The following is an 18,987-nucleotide window of genomic DNA, read 5'->3' as shown; positions in this document are numbered from 1 at the left end:
TATATTTTGAAACTTTACATAAAAGGAATCATGCCTTATATATTCTGACTTGCTGGTTTTTGCTACTATTGTGGTTTTCTTACATTCATTCATTTTCCTTGCTGCACTGTCTGATTATATGATTGTAGAGAGTGAAATTTGTGTGTCCATTCTATTTTTGATTTTTTTTTATAATCCATACAATGGTGCTGGTTTTTGGTTCACATGTAGAGATTTTCCAGGGCATGTGCCCAGGAATGGCAGTGCTTGGCCCAAGATTATGCACAGTGAACTATTTAATAGATGATACCAAATTTGCTAAGAAGTAACACCATTTTACATTCCCACTGGCAGCTTATGTGGGTACTGGTTTGTGCACATTCTTGCCTTTACTTGATACCATTTTTTCAGTTGGATATGAGATAGTCTTCTGTGGTTTGGAAGGAGGCTGAGCTTATTTTCATTTGTTTATGGGTTATTTGGGTTCCTTATGTGCATGTTCAAGTCTTTTGTCTATAGTCTCCTATTTCATCATTGAAACTTTTAGGATTTCCTGAAGTCCCTTGTCAGATATGTGTATAGAAGATTTGCCTAGTTTGTGGCCTGTAACTTCACTTTTAGCCCAGTATCCACTCTAAGTGTACACGAAGTCCATTTTTTTTTCCCGCATTTGGAGTCTCACTCTTTCACCCAGGCTGGAGTGCAGTGGTGTGATCTTGGCTCACTGCAACCTCTGCCTCCCAGGTTCAAGCGATTCTCCTGCAACAGCCTCCCAAGTAGCTGGGACTGTAGGCGCTTTAAGTGCTTTTAATGTATTCATAAAGTTGTATAGCTATTACCACTCTCTAACTCTAGAATATTTTTATCATTTCAAAAAGAAACTCCATACTTACTAGCAGTTACTCCCCATTTCCCCCTTTCCCCAGCCCCTGGCAACCACTAGTCTATTCTCTGTCTCTATGGACTAGCATATGCCAAATATCAGAAAACACAGAATCATATGTGACCTTTTGTGTTTGGCTTCATTAATTTAGCATGTTGTTCTGATTCATCCATGTTGTATCTTGTGTCAGCACTTCATTGCTTTATATGCCTGAATCCCATTGCATGAGTATACTATGTTTTGTTTATCCATTTATTTAGTTGATGGATATTTGAGTTGTTTTCATTTTTTGACTATGATTAATAATGTACTGTGATGAGATTCATGTACTCGTTTTTGTGTGGACATATTTTTACAATTTTCTTTATATATCTAGGAGTAGGCATATGGTAAATCTATGTTTAAATTTTTGAAAAACTTCAAAACTATTTTCCAAAGTCTCTGTACCATTTTATACTATTACCAGCAGCGTATGGAGGTTCCATTTTTTTCCTACCTCCTTGCCAACATCTGTTATTTTCCTTTTTTAAAAAAAATATAGCCATCCTTGTTGATGTGAAGTAGTATCTAGTGGTAGTTTTCATTTGCATATCCTTAATGACTAATGATGTTGAGCATCTTTTCATGTGCTGATTGGCTATTTGTATATCGTTTTAGAGAAATGTTCATTTAGATTGTTTCCTCATTTAATTGGGTTGTCTTTTTGTTATTCTAAGAATTCTTTATATATCCTGGACATTAGTTCCTCATCAGATGTATGACTTAATAGATATTTTCTCTCATTCTGTGGGTTCTTTTCACTTTCCTGATAGTATCCTTTGATGTTCAAAAGTTTTGAATTTTGTTAAAGTCCAGTTTGTTTTTTCCTTTTGTCACTCTTGCATTTGGTGTTGTATCTAAGACCCACTGCCTAATTCACGGTCACAGATTTATAACTATGTTTCCTTCTACGAATTTTATAGTTTTACCCCTTATATTTGGGTCTTTGATCCTGATAGTGTTTTTCTGGTGAACATAATTTGTTTAGGTTTTATATGAAAACCAACTGGGGCTATTAAGGTAGTTTTACTATATTATCTTTAGAAGTTTTATGGTTTTGCTTCTCATCTTATTCTTAATCCACTGGAAACTACATGTCGTATAGTCAGTGTTCATTTATATTTACTCACATATTTGTCTTCTTACGTGCTCACCATTTCTGCTCGCAACTCAAGTCTTCCATCTAGGGGAACACCCTTCTACTGAAGAACATCTCTTAGAATTTCCTTTAGTGAAGGTCTCTTAGTTAGCAAACTCAGTATTTGTTTGGTTTTTATGACTTAAATATTGTCTTATATTTGGCCTGTTTATTAAAAGATACATTAATTTCGTATATGATTATTTTTTCTTAGTACATTGTCTTCTTGCTTCCAGTTTTAAGACATTATCTCTTGGTCTAAATCCACATTCTTTCATGGATAATGTGAATTTTCTCTCCGGTTGTTTTCAAGATATTCTTTTCTTCAGGGTTCCATTATTTTTATGATGATACATTTAGGTGGTTTTTTTTTCCTTTTAAATCTGTCCAACTTGAGCTTCTTGAATATGAAGGGTAGAGTTTTTCATCACTTTGGGAAAATTCCATGCCATTATCTTTTTTACAAAACTTTTCTAACAGTTTATTGTTCTACTTCTGAAATACTGTTAGAAGATATCTTATCACTCATGTCTTTCATGTCTCTTGTTTCTTTCTTATTTTTTACTTCTTTGGGCTTCATTCTGAGCAATTTCTTCAGCCTGTCTTCCAGTTTACATTTTCCTTTTCAATTATATGTAATCTGCTGTCAAATCTGTCTTCAATTTCAACAATTATGTTTTTATTTCTGGAATTTGTTTGGCTCCTTCTCAAATCTGCCTGGTCGTTTTTAGAATGTTTTTTTGCTTTCATTGAGTTGTATTAAATTTTCATTATATGCCCAACAATTCTATTTAAGTCTTTATCGGTTTGATTTTGCTGAGTCTCTTTTCTTTTGTCTTTATTTTCTTTACTTGTACAATGGTAATAATCTAGTAATAACACCAACTAAATCACATGATTGTTGTATGAATTGAGATAATGAATATATTGCATAATATGTGGTACGTAGTAAATGTACATGCAATCCATCATAATAATTAGAAATAATGAAATATAATGTATGATTATTATGAAATGTACCAGAGCCACAAATTTTATTGAGCGATGTGAAAGACAACTAGAGAAAACAAAGAAATATGCCATAGCTGGATGGAAACAGTAATAATAATGTTCTGTGTTCATCTTGGACTAAATCATGTCTCATACAATTTCAATAAAATTCCAATTAAATTTATTTTTAAAACATGGCAAATACATTGTAAAGTTAATGTAAAAGAACAAACAGGGCCAGGCTCAGTGGCTCAACCTGTAATCCCAGCACTTTGGGAGGCTGAGGCGGGCATATCACGAGTTCAGGAGATCGAGACCATCCTGGCTAACATGGTGAAACCCCATCTCTACTATAATACAAAAAATTAGCCGGGCGTGGTTGCAGGTGCCTGTATTCCCAGCTACTCAGGAGTCTGAGGCAGGAGAATGGCGCGAACACAGGAGGAGGAGCTTGTGGTGAGTGGAGATCATGCCACTGCACTCCAGCTTGGGCGACAGAGCGAGATTCCGTCTCAAAAATAAAATAAAATAAAATATAAAAAGAAAAAGAATTTGTATCTTGTTTCCTCATTAATGTTGGTTGAAAGCATGTTTGCATTTGTCTTTGACTTGTGTTTTATTAACATTGATTGGCATATTAAAAGTCCCTCTGAGTTTACCTTCTCTAAAAAAATGTAAGAAAAAGGGCCTGTGGGAAGGACTATGGGGCAGAGGGGCCTGTGGGAAGGACTATGGGGCAGAGGGGCTTGTGTGAGCACATGCTGGGCAGGAGGAAAGAGGTAATGACCAGGACCAGGGAAATCCCCAAACCCAGCAAGTCAGGGAGCCAAATGAAAGCCTTTCATCCTGTATCGGCCACCTAACCCCATCGACACTCCAAGTGAACATTCTTTTTAGAGATACTCATTGTCCTATTTTTTTTTTTGTAATCTTGTAAAGGAATCTGATTTCTCCCATTAGCCTTTCACCAGACTAAAATTTCACATTAGAATGCTATTCTTTAGAAGGCATCTTCTTAGATTAGGCTGCAAGGAGATTGAGGAAGTTACTGTCAGTCACTTATACCCCACAGGGACATGCATTCACCAGAGCTTTGGTGGGGGAGTAGAGGAACTCATTACAAGCAGGTCTGGATGCTGCACGAGTGTAAAGGGGACAGAAGTTCCAGGACACCTAGGCCTGGAGATAGCGCCAATGCTGGGAGGTACCGTTATTATCCCCATTTTACAGAGCAGGAAACAGACACAGGCAGGTAATGTGATCAAGACCATGTTGCCCCGCAGTACAGGAGGCAGGATCTAAACCCAGGCAGGCTGCCTTGCCATCAGAGCTCTCACCCATAACCTCATGCTCCCATTAAGCAGGATTGCCCTGTGGCTAGGGGCACAGCCTCTGGGTTCATGTTCCAGCTTCTCTACCATTTCCAGCTGTGTGACCTTGGGCAAGTTACTTGTCTGTGCTCAGTGTCCTCTGCATAGTGGGTATAGCAATAACTGCCACATGTGTCCCTTAAGTAGTTAATAGCTGTAACATGCTTAGAATGGTGCCATGCACATCGTCACCATCCAGTACATATGAGCCATCATGCCTGAATCCCAGATGGACACATATTGTTGAAGGGTCTAAAATCTAGGATCCTGAAATGCCTGGCAGTGGGATCCTGAAATCCTCTGGCAGCATTCTAACGTCTTTTGACTGCAGAATTGTACCCTGCTTCCCAGGGCTAGAAGGTGTCGGATAACCTGCTCACCCAGTTCAGCCCCAAAGTAGGCAAAGAAAATTTTGTCACAGGCTTGCCTGGGGCCCAGCCCCTGTAACCTCCTCCATCCCTCCTTTGCATGCTCCCTCACCCAGATTCACACATGCACTCCAGGTCTTCTGGACCCCAAGGGAAGGAGAGAGGGTGGGGAGTGGGTTCACTGGTCCACCGAAGCCTGCTGCCTCCAGCCCTGCTGAACTGGTGGGTCCAGGGAATGGGCCTGGAGCTGAAGGGGTATTGCTCTCCCTTTAACTTTAAGCCTTCATTTGCAGTGACCTAAGAGCTTCACTTCTTCCTGTGAGCCTGTCTGGATGTTTATGCTGGATGGCACGGGCCCCTTTTGGCAGGGGTGCACAGGCCAGGGCGTGGCTGGCAGCCATGACAGGTGAGGAGACCTTGGCAGATGAGAAGACCTTCTGCTTCAGCTTCAATGTATGGGTCTTCTCCTGGCTCTCAGTACATTCCTCCTGAGTCATGATGGGCCCCAATTCAATGAAATCTTCTGCAGCAGCATCATGGTGTCCAGGAGTTTAATCTGTAGCATGTGCCAGTGCTACCCCAAGGTATATGGTGGTGGGGCTGAGTGGAGCCAGAAGGGCTGGATCTTGTTCCTTTCTTCCTTGTATGAGTCCCATCCTTCAATCATCTTCTTGTTCTTTTCATTTTGACTCCCTATTTTATTCTGTCTTCTCTTCTGAACATCCATCCATTCATTTATGCATTCATCCATCTATTCATCCCTCCATTCATCCCAGCATTAATCTATCAATCCATGCATTCATCCATTCATTTATCCAACCACCCATCCATCTATCTGTCCATCATTTAGCATAGGATTGATCAGAAGCCTCCTGGTTCTGGAGCCACGGACCAGACACCATGGGGAGACATGATGAAAAACAACATATGATTTGTGTGCTTGAAACAAAAGTTAATGAGTACTTACCACCTGCCTGGCAGTCCTGCATTCAGGGTGCAGTTCTCCGCTCATCCTGAGCTTTTTGGTACCTTCTGTAGTTTCATTTTGTAGTAGAGAATGCTGAGCCTCACAAAGTGTGGTCGCTCAGCTGCATAGTGGAGTTTGGATTGGAGCTCAGATGTGTGTGACTTAGACATCACCTTCTGCCTTGAGTCCTCCACTCCAGGGTCCCACAGCTGCTGAGCATTCTGGGGTTGGTCAGCTCTAACCTTGGTGGCATGCATTGAGCAACTCTCCATATTTTGGAGTCTTAATGTATTCTTAGCCTTAGTGATGGCGAGGACCCTGCTTTGGGAGACCTGGGTTCTAGTTCCAGTTCTGTCCCAAACTTGCTGTGTGATCTTTGTCTTTCTGAGCCCAGTATTTGCATTTGCATAATAGGATACAAGCACCAATTTTCACAGCCTCATGGGGTATTACAGAGGTCAGAGAAGAGAAGAGACATGAATATTTGTAGACTATAGAGTGTTTTGTTTGGGTGAAGGGCTGTCAGATCCTGACAACCCTCTGGAATGAAGATGTCAGAAGTTGTAAGCCTTCAATGCCCAGAGAGGTGGAGTGACTCTTCCAAGGTCACATAGTTAGCCAGAGACAGACCTAGGGGAAAAAAGAAGAGAAACATGGATTCTAACTTGGGCTCTGTCTCTAACTGCCTGGGAGACTGCTCAAGCCCCTTCCCTCTCTGTGCCTCAGTTTCCTTGTTTTTACAATATGTGAGAAAGGATGAGGGGATGTATGGGGAGGATATCTGGGGGCCCTGCTAGAACTCACCTCTAGGGCCCAGGCTTGGGAATCCCCAGAACCCCCACATTGTCCTTTACACCTGGGTGGCTGTGCTCAAGGGCTCAGGGAGGGGGGACTCTTGCGGCCCTGGACTTCCTAGCCCTTCCCCTTCTGTGGGCCCACCCTAGGCTGTCAGCATGTTACGTGCTGGAAGGGTCTGAGCTGGTTTGTAGTCATTTCCGGGGCAGTTTATGGTCGCCTCCCCTCTGTCCGTGCCATGTCCTGAGCAGAGGCCCCAGGGAGAAGAAGTCCTGGGGGCCAGAGCAACCCATGTCACCACTAGCCGTGGTAGTCCTCTTCCCCATGAGGAGGGTGCACCCTGGGAGATGGCATTGGGTGGAATGGAGCATCTGTCCTGACCTCCCCGTTAAGCAGAGGTGGCTCTGGGGCTCTGGGCAGGGATACTGGAGTGGCAGTGGGAAGCGAAGTGGGGGAGGAAATATTCCTGGGTACTAATGAGTCACAGTTGATAGCCTCATGTCTTCATGTGTTGTGGAGGCAGTGTGGTGGGGTGCAGATGGCATATGTTTTGGTGATCTACAGGCTTACATTCAAATAGCTGTTACCTGATGTTCCACGTCTGTGACCTTGGCAGGGGGAGCTCCTCAACCCCGAACTTTGCACAGCTGAGTGGGAGAAACCAGAGGGGTCTTGTGTTGTCGGGGACCTGGCATCATGCCTGGCTCAGAGCACTTGCAAAATCTTCATTCTCAAGATTGGCATTCGTAGCTCTGGGGGATACACACAGAGGTCTCTGTATGTATGGGCAGGCACATGTGGATAGGTGTGGGTCTGTTTGTGTGTATGGGAGTGCATGTTTCAGGGACACAGGCTATCAAAACCAGCACAAGTTGAGACTAATAAGGGAAGGGAGGAAAGCGCATGGTAAACCAGGAAGACACGCTAGAGATGAGGCTTCCTGCACCCCTCATGGTCTCTTGGTGCCTGTGCCATTGTAGCCTTCAGTGCTCATGCTTGTCCTACCCTCAGGGTCCTCCCCTGGATCTCAGTGTCTGGCCTTTGGAAAGCTTCAGTAAATGGGGAAACGTAAATATAAGGCAATATAACTAGCTAATTAGGGTAATTAAGTGAGGAGTAGCCATTTCCAACATATATTAAGCTGCCCCTGATTTTTAGGGCCTGGAGGTCTAGTGAGGGAGACAATTTGTGTCATGATGGGGAGGAAGTAGGATTCACAGAGAAGGTGAACTGGGCTTTGTAGGTGAAGTAGAAATTCAGCAGGCAGAGAAGATGTAGGAAGACGCTCCAGGCAGAAGAGCAACAGGATCAAAGCCATGTGGTGAAAGAACAAGGCAAGTGGGTCAGCAATGCTACTAGAGGGGGAGGGGAACAAGTCAAGGTGGAAATGGAGGGGCCTCAGCTCCTCAGTGCCTGGGGTGTCATGCTAAGGGATTTGGATCTTACCCTTTAGTCGATGGGACAAGGGAGGGACATGACCAGGTTTGCAGTTTGAGAAAATTATCAGGATGGTATCTGGAAAGAGGAAGGTCTGGGGCAGTGAGACCAATGGGAGGCTTCTCTGCTCAGGTGAGAGAAGGTGATCATCTGGATTAGGGAGAATTTGAACCCAAGGCTGTAGAAACTGAGAAGACAGTTCCAGTTTACCATATGTGGAGTACCTGCTGTGGCTGGCAGGGCACCAGCACTTCTACTCAGGTTATTTCATTAAAATTCTAAAGTAGACCTGGTCAGCTCTGGAAGCCACCTGGGCCTCAGGCATGAGAGAGGAGAAGGAATTGGGGCAAATCTAGTGGGTGGGTGCAGTTGGAGATGCTGAGCCTATTAGCAAAGATGGTACAGGAAAGTGGGGAGCAGGGAAAGGAGTGGCAGGGAGAGTGAGGTCTTTCCCTGCCTGGCTGCAGCCTTTACCCATGATCCTCCCATTCCTCATTCCTGCCAGATCTGCTGGACCCAGGACCAGGACCCTGGTTGGTGTTGAAGGTTCTGTCTCCTCTGTGGGCTTCCCTCCCTCTGCTTCTTCCTTCTGAGGATTGCTCAATGTTCTGCCTAAACACGAATCTGACTGCATACTCTCCTGCTGATAAATCTTCAAGGATGCCTCTTATTCTGGGCAAAGCCTGAGCTGCTTAGTTTTATGTTCTGGGGGTCTCCATTGTTTGATATGCCCTCCCCAGCTTCCACTCTGCCTGTTCCTCCTCATCAAAGTATCTGTATTTTAATATGCTACCTCCTCTCCTTTTCCTCCAAGATTTTCATAATTGTGGTTGTGATGATGATGATGATGGTGATGATGGTGATGGTGAAGGTGGTGATAATGACAGTGATATTTGTGTTGAGGATGATGGTGATAATGTTGGTGATGGTGAGGAAGGTGATGTTGAAGGTGGTGACCATGATAGTGATAGTTATGCTGAGGATGATGATGATGATGATGCTGAGAATGGTGAAGGTGAGCATGGTGATGGTGATGATAAGGATGGTGATGGTAAGGTGATAATGATGGTGATGGTGAGGATGATGATGGTGAAGGTGGTGATAATGATAGTGATAGTTATGCGAGGATGATGGTGATAACGGTGAGAATGGTGAAGGTGAGCATGGTGATGGTGATGGTAATGGTGGTGATGATGAAGTGATAATGATAGTGATGGTAAGGATGGTGATGATGAGGTGATAATGATGGTGATGGTCAGGATGGTGATGGTGAAAATAGTGGTGGTGATGATGATGATGGTGATGGTGAGGATGGTGATGGTGAAGGTGATGATGATATGGATAGTTATGGTGAGGATGCTGCTGCTGATGCTGGTGAGAATGGTGAGTGTGAGACTGATGATGATAATGAGGATGGTGATGGTGAGTATGGGGATGGTGATGGTGCACCCTTTGATTTGGCAATTCGGCATCTAAGAATTGTTCATTTTTTCTACGTTTTTTCTGGTTTTTTGGGTCAAGACTTCCCTATGTTGCCCAGGCTGGCCACGAGCTACTGGCCACGAGTGATCCTCCCACTTTGGCCTCCTGAGTAGCTGTGATTACAGGCATGGAACAGGGTGCCTAGATTTACCCTAGGAATTTATCCTGAGGAAATAATCAGACAAGTGTGCCAAAGCAGTACTTAGAGAAGGGTATTTATTGTTGCACTGATGATAGTAGGTAAGATATGCGAAGAATGTAAATGACCAGCAATAAGAGATTGGCTAAATAATTGTGCTACAGCTAGACAAGGGGCTGGCTTATGGCCATTCAGAACACAGACCCTCCTGATTGAGTCAAATCTCCCATCACTGCTCTCACACACCACACATCTCCGTCCTTTTCAGCACAAATTACAATCGTAATTTTACATTTCTTTGTGAACCTCTTTGATGAATTTCTGTATCCCTCATTAGATGCTAAGGTCCATGGAGGCAAGGGGTATACTATGTTCATTATTGTGTCCTCCATGCCAAGTTAAGTTCCTGGAACACAGTACACTCTCAATAATTTGTTGTTAACTGAATGACTGAATCTGTATTTCTTAGTATGGAAAGATGTTTGAAATATGCAATTAAGAGAAAGAGCAGATTATAAAGCAGCACGCATGCTATAGTACACACTGCAAATTCCCTCCTTTCTTGATCTTCTTTGGGGGACCACATGCGCACTCTCAGTCAACGAATTATGATTGATCCAAAGTCAATCATGACAATGCTATTCTCTACTGCTAGGGATGGTCATGAGATCAAGTTCTGGCCAATCAAAACACAGATTTCCAGACCTAAAGAGGAATCCTCTGGGGGTCACCTCTGAAGTTCTTGCTTTTCTAATAAGAATACAGAAATTACTGCTTTTGCTGGCCTTGTAAACTCATGTAGTGGTTGGAGCTGCAGTAGCCGTCTTACAGCCATGAGCTAAATTCCAATAGACTCACAAAGATGCTGGGCCTAACATTGTTGAACCAGTGAACCATAGCCAGGAACCATAGATACTCTAACTATGTAAGAAAAATGAACGTGTCTTTGTTTAAGTGACTGAACTTTCAGATTAATGCACTCCCAACAGATACAGAGCATGATCCCATCTATACCTCTATGTGCAAATATGAATAGAAAAATAATTAAAGTGATTATCTCTGTGTGGTAGGATTCTCCTTCATATTTTTTTATTTTATAAAGTTTTCCCAAAGGGCATGTAAATAATAATCAGACAAATATTTCTGTACATTCAGAAAATAATCAATGGTACTAATTTTATTTTTAAAAAATAAACGAAATATTGGGGCCCCAGAAGGTAGTTCACTACCATATGGTAAGTTAATTAGCCACGACCGAGATGAACACTTCTGGGTATCCTGGAGGACAGGTTCTACAGCAGTGAGAGGTCCCCTCCGGAAGAGTATGTGGTTCCAAACTCCTGAGGGAGGCGGGGCAGACCCCAAGGAAGTAGATGAGAACCTGAGTGAGGCTCTGTGGGGAGAGAGGATGTTCCTCAGCCCTCACAAGGACATGTCAGTTTCACCTGAGATTAAGCCCCAGCCTTGGCTGGGCAGCCTGCCAGGCAGGTTCTCAGCAGCATGGGGTGATAACAGGAGGAGGGGAAGCCTGGCAAGCTGGGGCAGCTCTGGAGTCTTCAGGTGTGGCTATCTCCAGCAGCAACTGTGTTGGCTGTAAACACAGATTTCCAGGAAGCAGAGCGTTGCCATCTCTCCCGTCACAAACCTGGACCATCAGGGATGTTTCCATAGCAGCATCCATGCCAGTGAGACATCTGGACATGATCTGTGATCCCCTCTCCCACTTTTCCTTTTCTCTTAGAATGGGACAGAGCAGCCTGGAGCAGCTAGTGTCCTGTAGTGACTCCAGTTTGCTGCTCTCCTCCTTATCTTCTTCCTCCTGTCCTCTGTCTCCTCTGCATCCTTCACCTTCTACATCAGGAAGCTCAAGTCACCGGGCTGAGCCTGGGCTTCTCGTCTAAATCACGGAGTGCCAGTCAATGCCTCCCTTCCTCTTCCCAGGGAGCAACTTCAGTCTTCCCTGCCTGCAGTGGGGAGCTAGACCCTGCTCCTTATTCCCTGTGGGACCATCCGCAGCCTGTTTCCTTACCCCTGTAATGGGACTGCAGTCCTCCCTGCCCACCTGGCAGTGCTAATTCCAGGCTGGGGGCCCTCCTGGGAAAATCACCAGTGTGGGTGATACGGTGGGTGTTTGTGTGTGTGGAGGAGTGGGGCTGCCACCTGGCCATTTACAGACCCCACCCCTCTCTCCCTGTGTTTGTCGCATGTCAGGAATCCCTCTCCTTTGTGCCATGAAACATAAGGCATTTTCAGATCCATCATCTCACTGAGCCTTGCATCTCCTTGGTGAAGTTGGAGTTATTGTCGCCATTTTACTGATGAGTAAAATGAGGCTCAGAAAGGGGAAAGTCGTTGCCAGGGTTCCGCTGTGGACTTATAGCGGAGCTGGGATTACGATGCGTGTTCTGGATTCCTGGCGGGGTCCTGGCCCATCTGCCGCTAAGGCCTGTCTTTCTGCTCCCATGAGGTCCCTTTTCCATTCCTTTCCTCCCCATGACAGCCACTGTCACCACCACCCAGGGTCTGTGCTCACTGTCACACCACCCCTCGCTGACCCCTGCGTCTGGGCTGGAACCCACCATGTCCATCAGACAGATTTTCCTCAATGGTGGTTGGGCTCCAAATCCAATCTCCCCAGACTGACACAAATTGCACTACAGGGGGCCGCAAGTGTATGCATTTCTGGTCTAGAGAGAGAGAGATGGTCCCATAGAAATGTCAACATCACTTGGTGAAGAGGAGAGTGGAAACACAGGACAAAGTTCAGGGAGTGACATCAGGAGGAGGTGGCCCTTGAGTTGGGTCTTGAGGGATGTGTAAGAGTTACCAGGCAAGGAATGCTGGGAAGGGCATTCCAGGAGGAAAGAGCAGCATTCTGCAAGGCTCAGACTTGTCTGGTGGCTACAAGGTAGAGCTGGGTGACCTGGACCCCTTGAGACAGTGCTCCCTTTTCAGGAGGAAATCTGCAGTTCCCATACTTTGGGATGTCTCAGAGTCCCCTAGAGATCTTGGGAAATTCCTGGGTCCAGTTCCCGGGCATTCTAGTCCAGGCAGAGGAATCCGCACTTCTCACAGGCAGGGGCTGTGACCTCACCCCACAGTTCTGATGCAGTTGGTCCCTGGATCACTCTTGGAGAAATACAAGCAGGACTGAGAGGCTTTGACCCAAGCACAGTGCAGGGGGTGGGATGGGGATAGATGTGGAATGGGCCAGAGGAATAGTGGTTGGAGCTATACCCTCCTGGACCACCTTGTCAAAATTGTGGCTCTCCCATCCCCCTTTCCCACTGACACATTCTATCCTCTTTCACTTTTCCTTTATTTTATTCATTTTATTTTATTTTTTGTAGATACAGAGTCTCACTATGTTACCCAGACTGGTCTCAAATTCCTGACCTCAACCATCCTCACATCTCGGCCTCCCAAAGCACTAGGATTACAGGCATGAAGCACCATGCTCTCATCACCAACTCACATGCTGAACATTTGACTAGTTTATTTATTACCTGTTTCACTCTACTAGCATGAGGTCTACATGAGGAAAGGGACTTTGTCTATGTCATTCACTGCTGTAGCCAAGTGTCTACAATGTGTAAGGTCATGGAAGCTTTTTCTGTTTTGGTTTGTAATTTTAATTTTGGGAAGCAGAAGATATCTGAGTGGACTCAGTGGCTGACAGGAAAAGGGAGAACAGTCTTGGTGTGCACAAGAGTGACAGGGAGGCCTAGACAGAGAGATGTCAGAGGACAGTTCCTGGAAGAGGCTGATGGAAAGTTGGGGCAACTGGGGAGGGTCTCTCTGGACATGAATTCCTTTGAAGCTGGCAGGGAGGGAGGAAGTGCATGGGTGGAGAGGAATGCCTGAAGAACACCTCCTTGGCTTCCATATTCTTCATGAAGTGACAGGTGAGGGGCTTCCTGGGAAGAGAGGGCAGGAGGGGAGCAAATGTAGGCTGGTGATGGTGGGCCTGCAGCAGTGCCCCAGGATGAAGGGGTGAATGCATTACTGAGGCTGGACCCTGGTCATGATCCTTGCCTTGGCCTCAAGACTCATTAAAAACCAGCCTCCTCCAGTGAGCTTAGATCATGCCACTGCACTCCAGCCTGGAGACAGAGTGAGACTCCGTCTCAAAAACTAAAACAATAAAAAAGCCTCCAGTCCCAATGTGCCCAGCTGGACCATGCGCTTCTTCCTGGAGGCGCCACCAACACAATTGGAACACAAATCCTGAGTCACTGCCTCTAGAAAGCCTGCCTGGATTCAGTGCCCATCAGACTGGGCTCCTGCAGCACCTGGTCTGCCACTACTATGTGACTTGCCTCTGCCTGCCTCTTACCACAGGTGCCTGTGTTTTTACCTGCCTCAGTGAGGGCTGTTGAGGACCAGGCCAGGCTGATCCATCTTAGGGGCTACAGCAGGTGCCAGCAATGGCTGGGTTGTGTCAGGGCTGGGCAGTAGGCAGCCCAGGTTCTCACGCTGGGCACTGGGTGCCCTTTGTGGGCTCAACTGGGCATGACCACTGCTTCTGAGTGGCCAGAAGATTCCTGGGAGAGGCCTGGTTATCTTGGGCTGACCCTCGCTCCCCAGATCCTTCCTCCCTCCCTCCCTTGCTGAAACCATTTTGCATGTCCTCAAAATCCTGCTCCAGCACCAGCAGTCCCCTGGTTTTCAGCAGCCTCAGGGAACTCTTCCTTTTCTTCCTTGCTGTGAGTAAGAGGCCCAATCCCCTGAAGACACTGCTGCCTTGCAGTCCTCTGCTGCAGCCCTTCCCTGGGCCTGAGCAGGATAGGTCCTCCTTGCTTCTCATTGCCTCCGTCTTTCAGCTCATCATCCTTCTCTCCCATAAAAATACATTCATGTGCCACAAAATGATGTTTCCATCAACCCAGACCCCATGTGCAGTGGTGGACCCATGAAACTATAATGGAGCCGAAAGACACCTACTGCCTAGCCCAGTGACATAACAATTGTAACGTTATGGCACAGTTACTTTAAAAACATATTTATTTAAAAAGATTTATAATTCTGTAGAAAAATAAATATATATCTCGTAGTGTAGCCTAAGTGTCCCGTGTTTATAAAGTCTACAGTAGTACACAGTCATGCCCTACGACTTCACCTTCACTCACCACTCACTAACTCACCCAGAGAAGCTTCCAGCCCTGCACGTTCCATTCATGGTAAGTGTCCTAGACCAGTGCACCATGTCTAGGTACCATACTATATTTTTACATAGTGCAATACTATGTTTTTACTGTACTTTTCATGATATGTTTGGATGCACAAGTACTAACCATTGTGCTACAACTGCCAACAGTATTCACTGCAGTAACCTGTGCCCAGGTGTGCAGCCCGAGAGCAGTAGGCTGTGCCATAGAGCCTAGGTGTACAGTAGGTACAATATTGAGGTGTGTGTAAGCACACTCTGTGACGTTCGCCCAAAGAAAAATTACCCAAGGACATGGTGACACACGAAGGGAATCAGTATTGAAGCTCTTGCCCCCAGATTGCACCCAGGACAACATCCCTATGCAATGAAGACTTATCTCCCAGTTCATGGGCACTTTCTCCTGCTGAGGTGATGCCAACATGCACATAGAGAGTCCTCTTCATGCTCAGGCTCTTGGTCCCTCCACCCATAGAGACCTTGTCTCCACCCTCCCTGAGTCACCCACTCCTACCTGTATATTCTTGTCCTTGTCACTGCAGAAACTGTAGCTACTCCAGACCCTCAATTTCAAACACCCTTTTTTTGACCATCACTTTCCTTTTTCCCGCTGCCTCCCAACTCCAACACACTTCAATGACTCCAAATTTTCACTTTTGTGTCTCACTCACTTTCTTGTAAATTTCCCCTCCTCCCAGCTGAGACTATATGGTCCAGCCTGTCATCCACCCTCTCTAACACTCTCCACTCTCTTGCCCTGCAATTGATTGTACTCCCAGGGCAAAATTGCACTCTGCTGAAAATCAGCCACCCGCTCCCTCTGCTCCTGCACTCAGGTGGCTGAGCACAGCCAGAGAGAAACACACATGCCTTTTGCTCTCATTTAATCATGAAGCCCAAACCTCCAGGTGGCCCTGGATGATGTCCTACAAACTCACTCATTTCCTGAGTCCATAAGTCTGCCAGACTTCTTTATTTGTTATCTTCATAAAAATATATATAATCTAAGCACATTATGAATACCAACTGATTTAATTATCATAAAACTCTATGAATCTGTTCTATAATAATCACCATTTCACAGCTGAGGAGATGCTGGCACAGGAAGAGATGAAGTGACTTGCCCTGGAGCCCAGGCACCCAGTTCTGGAAGTGCTGCCCTGTCCCCAAGCAACAGTATCGTGCCTTCTCCTTCCTCCTTAAACCTCTAAAACCTTCCCCAGCCTTCCTTACACCTGCTGCCTTGCTTCCTATTTCAATTTGAAAATAGATGCAATAAAGAGAGAACCTTCCCTGGATCCCACCCCCACATCTCCCCAGCTGCTTGCCTCTGCGCTTCCTTCTCCACCTCCGCTTGATTGTAGCTGGAGTGTCTGCACTCATGTTAGGGGAGACTTTTCTCCATCATATCCACAGCTCAACCCTCAGGTTCTTTCCTGAGTTTCCGCTTTGCACACTGCCCAATTCCGCAATGCAGCTCTCCCACCCATCTCACACCCTGCATGCTTACTTATTCGTCATCTGTTCTGCCCTACTACAGTGAGGGCTACACAGGGGCAGGGATTCTGGGTAACTTATTCACTGCAGATTCCAGCATATGGAGCAGTACCTGGCACCTAGAAGGTGTTGGTATTCAATGAAGTCAGTCATTTTATATGTCAGGTTCTGGCCTGCTGCTGGGGACACTAGGGTGATTCAGATAGGTCCCTACTTATACCAAGTTTACAGTCCCATGGGGAGACAAACACATTACCTGACACATTTGCAGGCAGCCATTTATATTTTTCATCTTACAAAGCAGCCCTTATTGTACTTGAGAGGAAATGTACTCAAGCCGTGAGCTGTAGCCCCACCTCCCCTACTTCAGGACAGAAAGCCCCTGGCTCCAGCCCTTACATTCCTGGGCCTCCGGGGCTACCTGAACTTTAGGAAACAGCTAGTAAGGGAGTCCAAGTCCACTTTGACTGAGAGCTGTGGGATGTCAACAAGGTGCTTCCCCTCTCTGGTCCTCAATGTCTTTGTCTATTACAAGAGATGATGGTGCCAGCTCAGCAAGCTCCACGGGGCTGGGGCAAATGGGACAGGGAGGGTGACAATGCTTTGTGGACAGAGAGGAGGAGTTCTGAATGGCTACTGGAAAGGCACTATGTTTATTTGACAATTTCAAACATGGGAGAACTGCAGAACACAGACATCAAGACTCCCCTGTAATTCCATTTGGATTCTAAAGCTTAGATGTTGTTTTGTTTAAGCAGTGGCAAACATTATGTATAGATATAGATGTGGGATCATAAAATGTGTTTAAAGTTATTGATGTGGGATGACTTTGCCTATCAATATACAAGCATTTATTTTGTTTTAATAGCTGTGAAATATCCCACTGTATGAAGAGACTAAAATCGTCCTTCTATTGTGGATATTTGGATTGATGAACCATTGGACCAAAACAGAGAGGGCAATCAAAGCATTTGACAGCCTGGCAGATCAAAGTGAGAGGTTTATTACAGAAGACAGTAATGCTAAAAGGGGAGGAGAGCTAAGTGAATCCACCTGCTGCAATCAGAGCCCAGAATCCCACCACCCTAAGAGGCAGGAGACAACGTGGCTAAAAGGGCAGAGGCCCCCAGGGCTCCCAGCAGTGCCAGATGCAAACTTGTCATCCCACCCTGTGTGTGGGCTTCCTATGCCCTGGACAGTCTTTCCTAAGGCAGAGGCTGTTTTAAGAGCTTAGAGCACCCATTCTACAGCAGATTTTCTTATGAATGAGGTCCGTGTTCTGTGCTCCTCACCTATCCTGGGCCCTTTTCCCAACTTGACTTTGGGTAGTGGGTGGATATAGGCCCCAGGTAAACACCAGGCCCCAGGTGGACATCAGGGCTCAAGTGGACACACAGGCTCCAAGTGTATACCAGGCCCCAGGTATATACCATTTTCCTGGTACGTATTAGTAACCAAGGGGATTAGTAACCAAGTCCAGGTGTACATCAAGCTCACAAGTGGACACCCAGGCCCCATATGGACACCAGCCTACAGATGAGCATCAGGCTGCAGGAGGATACCCAGGCCTTAGGTAGATATCAGGCCCTATAAGGACACCAGGCCTCATGTGAACATCAGGGCCTAACTGGGGACTCAGGTTCTAGGAAGACACCTAGGCCTCAAGTAGCATCAGGGCCAAGGCAGATACTAGACTCCAGGTGGACATCAGGCCCCAGTTGGACACTAGGCCCTAGGTGGACACCTGGGACCCTGGTGACCATCAAGCCCCAGATTAACACTAGGCCTTAGGTGAATATCTGATCCTAGTTGTATATCAGGCCCCAGGAGAACATCAGTCCCCAGGTGGATATCAGCTTCCAAGTTGACATCAGGCCACAAGTGGACACTGGACTTGAGGTGTACATTAGGCCTCAGATGGACACCCAGGCCCCAGGTGTACACCAGGCTCAGGTGGAAATCAAGGCACAGGTAACACCATGCCCTAGGTGGTTACCTAGGCTTCAGGTAGACATCAGATCCCAGGTGGACACCTGGGTCTCAGGTGGTCATCAGGCCCTAGGTGGAAACTCAGGTCCCAGGTGCACATCACGTTCCAAGTGGACACCCAGGCCCCATGGTGATACCCAGGTTCCAGGTGGGCACTGGGCCCCAGATGAACACCAGGCTCCGGGTGGATACCAGAACCTAGGTGGACACCCAGCTCTGAGGTGGATATCGGGCTCCAGGTGGACATCAAGCCTCGGGTATATACCTAGTCCCCAGGTGGACATAAGGCCCCAGTTCAACACCAGACCCTGGGTGGATACCTAGGTCTCGGGTGGATGCATCTCCAGCTGAACATCAGGCTCCAGGTGGACACCCAGGCCCTAGGTGAACACTAGGTCTTAGGTGGACATTAGGCCCCAAGTGGACAACCAGGCCCCAGGTGGACACCCAGCCTTAACATGGACATCAGGCCCTAGGTAGATGGCAGGTTCAAGGTGCATATGAGGCTCCCGATAAACACCAGTCCCCAGGGAGACCCTTGTCCCCAGGTGAACACCAGCACCCAGGAAGACATCCACCTCCACCTGCACATCATTCCCCAGGTGTATACCTAGGCCCTATGGGAGCACCAGGCCCCAAGTGAGTACACAGATCCCTGGTGGCCTTTAGGCACCAGGTTGACATGCAAGGCTTAAGTGGACATGAGGCCCCAGATGAATGCTAGTCCCCAGGTGGATAAATAGGCCC

The 18,987-nt window shown here is 46.3% G+C and overlaps 1 protein-coding gene across 1 annotated transcript in view; it reads right to left on the bottom strand.

Moving 5' to 3' along the window:
• LOC129017989 (protein FAM182B-like) overlaps positions 1-18,987 on the bottom strand; it is a 789,280-nt gene that overhangs the window by 755,070 nt on the left and 15,223 nt on the right. The window lies entirely within an intron of this gene.

This window comes from Pongo pygmaeus, chromosome 19 (assembly GCF_028885625.2).
Source record: "Pongo pygmaeus isolate AG05252 chromosome 19, NHGRI_mPonPyg2-v2.0_pri, whole genome shotgun sequence".
NCBI classification, from domain to species: domain Eukaryota; kingdom Metazoa; phylum Chordata; class Mammalia; order Primates; family Hominidae; genus Pongo; species Pongo pygmaeus.
Note: the sequence above shows the minus strand (reverse complement) of the source record. Positions and strands in the feature narration are given on the sequence as shown.